Source organism: Euprymna scolopes, chromosome 40 (genome assembly GCF_053919585.1).
Source record: "Euprymna scolopes isolate OS-2025 chromosome 40, ASM5391958v1, whole genome shotgun sequence".
Lineage (NCBI taxonomy): Eukaryota > Metazoa > Mollusca > Cephalopoda > Sepiida > Sepiolidae > Euprymna > Euprymna scolopes.
In genome coordinates this window covers 52,572,379-52,579,753 of record NC_136521.1, presented here as the reverse complement: position 1 = coordinate 52,579,753, position 7,375 = coordinate 52,572,379, and the positions used below count along the sequence as shown (strand labels likewise).

Below are 7,375 nucleotides of genomic sequence, written 5' to 3'. Positions count from 1 at the left end.
CAAATTTGTCAACTCTGGTTCCGTCTTTCAAAAGTTTTAGCGTTACAAACAAACATACATACATACATACATACATACACACCGATTTTTGCCTTTTATATATATAGAAGACTAGCAGGGCTACCCGGCGTTGCTCGGGACCGTATAAACAATGAAAAAACAAAAGCAGATATTGAACATATGTTTGATTCTTAGGGGAGAGGAATCTTTCATCTCTATGTATTATTTGTTTTATCTACCCTAGGACTGATATTGTTCATGTTTTATCCCTAGCATAGGTAATTTACAGCATGTATATGAAATTGTTTTACCTTAGGGAGAAGAGAACAGGTAATATACAACATAATGTGTCTATATTACATCCCTGGCAACGCCTAGAAACCAGCTAGAACATGTATTTCAGTCAATCTTTATTATATCCTGGGCTATGCCGGGAAACCAGCTAATCTCTTTTTAGTGACTTGACCACCAAAATACCTCCCTAAGTGTGTCCTTTCTTTTGAACTTATTAGATATAGGTATCTAGAAATGTGTGTGAAATTTTGTTGAATGCATTGTTCACTATGATTTTCTTATTGTTCTACACAATATCAACTGTAGCGAAATAACACAGTAAACTTAGTGTAGTGTTAGAATAAAGAGCCAAGGAAAAAATTAGAATCATATTTTGTAATTGCAAATCTAAATTTGCTAGCATGTACCAGTATTTGCCAGGTTGTGGAAATTTGGAACTTATAACATATGTAGTGGCCTTTTCCTAGATACCTATTGCTAAAAATTATACTTTCATTTTGTTAGAAAAATCTCTCTTCAGATGCCCTGCATCATTCAAAATAAAAACAAATATTTTTATAATTGTTTCAGTATATTGCTACACAATGTGAAAGTTTTTAACGTTTGTAAAAAAAATCATGAATGTGCTTATATTGCAAAAAAGAAAATATCAGTGCACAGTATTGAAAGTGTTTGAGATTCAAAAGTCTGTAACATTTCTACTAACTTCATAAGATGTCATGTGAGAAACTGAATTGAATATCAAGACATTATCTGAAGCGTTTTTATTTTGGTGTAACATATGTGTTTACAGTGAACCTTAACTTTTAATAAACAGATTGGTATGCAATGACATAGGCTAAGAATCTTTAACAAAATATATATAAATTGGAAAAATGTGTGAACAAATGAAAAAAAAATGATCCGCTCCACTTGATGACATCAAGCACAGTAATATTTTAGTGAAGAAAATATGAAATTGATGTTCAGTGATTAGTTTGGATGAATGAGAAAATGTAATTGTTTGATGCATAAAAATAACTCAGTTGCTGTATTTGATATTAAGCAGCAAAATATAGTGATTTGAATATTTGGGAAAACATCAAACCAGATTATGTAAAAAGAAAAAAAAAAGATGAAATTAGAAAATATATATTTTATGTTTATGAGTTCTGCCAATCAAAATTTTGTGGCAGAAATTGGGTGATTACCATGCAATTTTATTTTGGTAAAATTCTTAAATTATTAGAATGTTTATTATAATTTCTAATTAGTGACTTGTTATAATCAAAATCCGCCCTAAAGAGTGTCCTTTCTTTTATTAGGTATCAGAGTAGGTATCAAGATTTCTACTTCTATACAAATGTGATATTTCAGATCTGTACATAAAAAATTTGTTGAATATATAGGTTGAGAATTGTTCTGTGTCGCTCTCTCTCACACACACACGCATTCTCACTTTTATAGATATAATAGATAGATTACTCTAGATATATTTCCATATGTCTGAATACCCTATATACAAATTTTCAAATCTGTAGATAAAAAAATTTGTTGAGTATATAGGTTGAAAATTGTTCTCTCTCTCTCACACACACATTCTCAATTTTAGAGATATAATAGATAGATTATGCTAGATATATTTCCATATGTCTGAATACCCTATATACAAATTTTCTAATCTGTAGATCAAATATTTGTTGAATATATAGGTTGAAAATTGTTCTTACTCTCTCTCTCTCTCTCTGGCTACCTCACACACACATTCTAACTTTTATAGATATAATAGATAGATTATGCTAGATATATTTCCATATGTGTGAATACCCTATATACAAATTTTCTAATTTGTAGATAAAAAATTTGTAGAGTGCATAGGTTGAGAATTGTTCTCTCTATCTCTCACACACACACATTCTAACTTTTAAAGATATAATAGATTATGCTAGATATATTTCGATATTTCTGAATACCCTATATATAAAAATTTGTTGAATGTATCGGTTGAGAACTGTTCTCTCTCTCTCTCTCTCTCTCTCTCTCTCTCTCTCGCTCACACACACACACATTCTCACTTTTATAGATATAATAGAAAGATTATCCTAGATATATTTCTATTTGTATGAATACTCTATATACACATTTTAAAATCTGTAGATAAAGAATTTGTTGAGTATATGGGTTGAGAATTGTTCTCTCTCTCTCTCTCTCTCTCTCTCTCTCTCACACACACACACATTCTCACTTTTATAGATATAATAGATTATGCTAGATATATTTCCATATGTCTGAATACCCTATATACAAATTTTCAAATCTGTAGATAAAAAATTTGTTGAGTATATAGGTTGAGAATTGTTCTCTCTCTCTCTATCACACACATTCTCACTTTTATAGATATAATAGACAGATTATGCCAGATATATTAAAATATGTCTGAATGCCCAATATACAAATTTTGAAATCTGTAGATAAAAAATTTGTTGTATACATAGGTTGACAATTGTCCTCTCTCTCACACACACACACATTCTCACTTTTATACATATAATAGATAGATTATGCTAGATATATTTCTATATGTCTGAACACCCTATATACAAATGTTCAAATCTGTGGATAAAAAATTTGTTGAATGTATAGGTTGAGAATTTTTATCTCTCTCTTTTTCTCTCTCTCTCTCTCGCTATCTCACACACACGCATTCTCACTTTTATAGATAAAATAGATAGATTATGCTAGATATATTTCCATATGTCTGAATACCCTATATACAAAGTTTCAAATCTGTAGATAAAAAATTTGTTGAATAAATAGGTTTAGAATTGTTCTCTCTCTCTCTCACACACACATTCTAACTTTTGTAGTTATAATAGATAGATTATGCTAGATATATTTCCATATGTCTGAATACCCTATATACAAATTTTCTAAACTGTAGGTAAAAAATTTGTTGAGTATGTAGGTTAAGAATTGTTCTCTCTCTCTCTCACACACACACACACACACACAAGTTCTCACTTTTATAGATATAATAGATAGATAATGCTAGATATATTTCTATATGTCTGCCTACCCTATATACAAATTTCCAAATCTGTGCCCAAAAATGTGTGGAATATATAGGTTGAGAATTGTTCTCTCTCTCTCTCTCTCACACACATATTCTCACTTTTATAGGTTATATAGGTTGAGAATTTTTTGCTCTTTCCATCACTCACATTCACACTTTTATAGATATAATACATAGAATATGCCAGATATATTTACATATGTCTGAATACCCAATATACACATTTTCAAATCTGTAGATAAAAAATTAGTTGAATATATAGGTTGAGAATTGTTCTCTCTCTCTCTCTTTCTCTCTCTCTCACACACACATTCTCACTTTTATAGATATAATAGATAGATTATGCTAGATATATTTCCATACGTCTGAATACCCTATATCCAAATTTTCTAATATGTAGATAAAAAATTTGTTGAATATATAGGGTGAGAATTTTCCTTCCTCTCTTTCTCTCTCTCTCTTTCTCACACACACACAAGCTGAAAATTGTTCTCTCTCTCTCTCTGACTCTCTCTCTCTCTCACACACACACACATGGTCATTTTATAGATATAATAGATAGGTTATGCTAGATATATTTCTATATGTCTGAATACCCTATATACAAATTTTTAAATCTGTAGATAAAAAATTTGTTGAGTATATAGGTTGAGAAATGTTCTTTCTCTCTCTCTCACACACGCATTCTCACTTTTATAGATATAATAGATTATGCTAGATATATTTCCAAATGTCTGAATACCCTATATACAAATTTTCAAATCTGTAAAGATAGAATTTGTTGAATATATAGGTTGAGAATTGTTCTCTCTCTCTCTCTTTCACACACATTCTCACTTTTATAGATATAATAGATAGATTATGCTAGATATATTTCCTTATGTCTGAATACCCTATATACAAATTATCAAATCTGTAGATACAAAATTTGTTGAGTATATAGGTTGAGAATTGTTCTCTCTCTCTCTCTCTCTCTCTCACTCACTCACTCACTCACTCACTCACACACACACACACACATTCTACCTTTTATAGATATAATAGATTATGCTAGATATATTTCCATATGTCTGAATACCCTGTATACAAATTTTCAGATCTGTACATAAAAATTAGTTGAATATATAGGTTGAGAATTGTTCTCTCTCTCTCTTCTCTCTCTCTCTTTCACACACATTCTCACTTTTCTAGATATAATAGATAGATTATGCTAGATATATTTCCATACGTCTGAATACCCTATATACAAATTTTCTAATCGGTAGATAAAAAATTTGTTGAATATATAGGGTGAGAATTGTACTTACTCTCTCTCTCTCTCTCTCTCTCTCTCTCTCACGCACACATTCTCACTTTTATGGATATAATAGATAGATTATGCTGGATATATTTCCATATGTCTGAATACCCTATATACAAATGGTCAAATCTGTAGATAACAAATTTATTGAATAGATAGGTTGAGAATTGTTCTCTCTCTCTCTCTCGCAACCTTACACACACAACCACACGCAAACATTCTGACTTTTATAGATATAATAGATCGATTATGCTAGATATATTTCCAAATGTCTGAATACCCTATATACAAATTTTCAAATCTGTAAAGATAGAATTTGTTGAATATATAGGTTGAGAATTGTTCTCTCTCTCTCTCTTTCACACACATTCTCACTTTTATAGATATAATAGATAGATTATGCTAGATATATTTCCTTATGTCTGAATACCCTATATACAAATTATCAAATCTGTAGATACAAAATTTGTTGAGTATATAGGTTGAGAATTGTTCTCTCTCTCTCTCTCTCTCTCTCACTCACTCACTCACTCACTCACTCACACACACACACACACATTCTACCTTTTATAGATATAATAGATTATGCTAGATATATTTCCATATGTCTGAATACCCTGTATACAAATTTTCAGATCTGTACATAAAAATTAGTTGAATATATAGGTTGAGAATTGTTCTCTCTCTCTCTCTTCTCTCTCTCTCTTTCACACACATTCTCACTTTTCTAGATATAATAGATAGATTATGCTAGATATATTTCCATATGTCTGAATACCCTATATACAAATTTTCTAATCGGTAGATAAAAAATTTGTTGAATATATAGGGTGAGAATTGTACTTACTCTCTCTCTCTCTCTCTCTCTCTCTCACGCACACATTCTCACTTTTATGGATATAATAGATAGATTATGCTGGATATATTTCCATATGTCTGAATACCCTATATACAAATGGTCAAATCTGTAGATAACAAATTTATTGAATAGATAGGTTGAGAATTGTTCTCTCTCTCTCTCTCGCAACCTTACACACACAACCACACGCAAACATTCTGACTTTTATAGATATAATAGATCGATTATGCTAGATATATTTCCATATGTCTGAATACCCAATATACAAATTTTCAAATCTGTAGGTAAAAAATTTGTTGAATATATAGGTTGAGAATTGTTCTCTCTCTCTCACACACTCACATTCTCACTTTTATAGATATAATGTATAGATTATGCTAGATATATTTCTATATGTCTGAATACCCTATATACAAAGTTTAAAATCCGTAGATAAAAATACGTTGAGTATATAGGTTGAGAATTGTTCTCTCTCTCTCTTACGCACACACACACACACACACACACACACACACACACATTTTCACTTTTATAGATATAATAGATAGATTATGCTAGATATATTTCCATATGTCTGAATACCCTATATACAAATTTTCAAATCTGTAGATAAAAAATGTATTGAATATATAGGTTGAGAATTGTTGTCTCTCTCTCTCTCTCTCTCTCTCTCTCTCTCTCTCTGGCTACCTCACACACACACACATTTTCACTTTTATAGATATAATAGATAGATTATGCTAGATATATTTCCATATGTCTGAATACCCTATATACAAACTTTCAAATCTGTAGATAAAAAATTTGTTGAGTATATAGGTTGAGAATTGTTCTCTCTCTCTCACACGAAACTGTGCGCTCGGCTTCTTCCCCCCCTTCCCACCCCAAATGCTTGGGAAACTGTGCACTGTTTTTGTTGGTTTTCAAGCTGCCTCTTCCCCCCCACACACACACACAGTTTAACAGTAGTAGGAGGTCAAGAGAAAGAGGGTGAGAGAGAGAGAAGAGTAAGTTGGTGAGAGAGAGAGAAAAGAGAAAGAGGGTGGTGGTTTTATATTTTTATTATCGTCTAATATTTTGAAAGCTGAATTTCTAATAAAATGTGCATCTATAGGAGATAATGCCTGGGAATGTGTTCCTCCCCCCCCACAGTTTAACAGTGGTGTGACGTCAAGAGAAAGAGGGTGAGAGAGAGGGAAGAGTAAGTGGGTGAGAGAGAGAAAGAGAGAGAAAAAAAAAGAAAGACGGTGTTGGTTTTGTGAAAAAAGTTGTTATTTACAATTGTTCGCATTCTTGGCCTTTTGGTCAAGATCAAAGTGTAGTATCTGTTCTTCAGATGCTGCACTTCTATTTCTTGTTCTCTTTCGGTGGAGGAGAAATCCTCCACGACTGAGACAATTTTTATTTTTGTACCTTTTCTCCACGTTAAAAAACGACCCTGGTGTCCATCTCTGTCCCGTGGGGAGGCATAGTAAATAGGTACAATTGTTCGCCATTAGTGGATGTTGACGTCACGTCACGTGACATGACTAAGCGTTTTTTTTTTTTAGTATGAATAACATTTTTTGTTTTAATTATAAAGTCTACACTTAATTTTATAGAAAATGATGTATATATAATAGAAAAAAAAAATTACTGGTTTTGTTGGATTCAAGTGGATCCCCCCCCTCCAGTTTAAGAGATAGCAGGTCACGTGGTAATATACAAAATGGCTAGCGTAAATATAAAGATCGGTTTTTTTATCGACGAATATTTTGAAAGCTGAATTTTTTTTTATTCCTGTACATTTTTTCCTGATATTTTTCGTTAAAACTCTTGTATAAATACTATTTTTAACCAGTTAAATACGTTGGAGACATTGTCATGGAGT

The 7,375-nt window shown here is 31.4% G+C and overlaps 1 pseudogene; it reads left to right on the top strand.

Annotated features, from left to right (window-relative positions):
• Positions 1–6,789: 6,789 nt before the first annotated feature.
• Positions 6,790–6,923, top strand: LOC145265845 (U2 spliceosomal RNA; annotated as a pseudogene).
• The last annotated feature ends 452 nt before the right edge of the window (positions 6,924–7,375 follow it).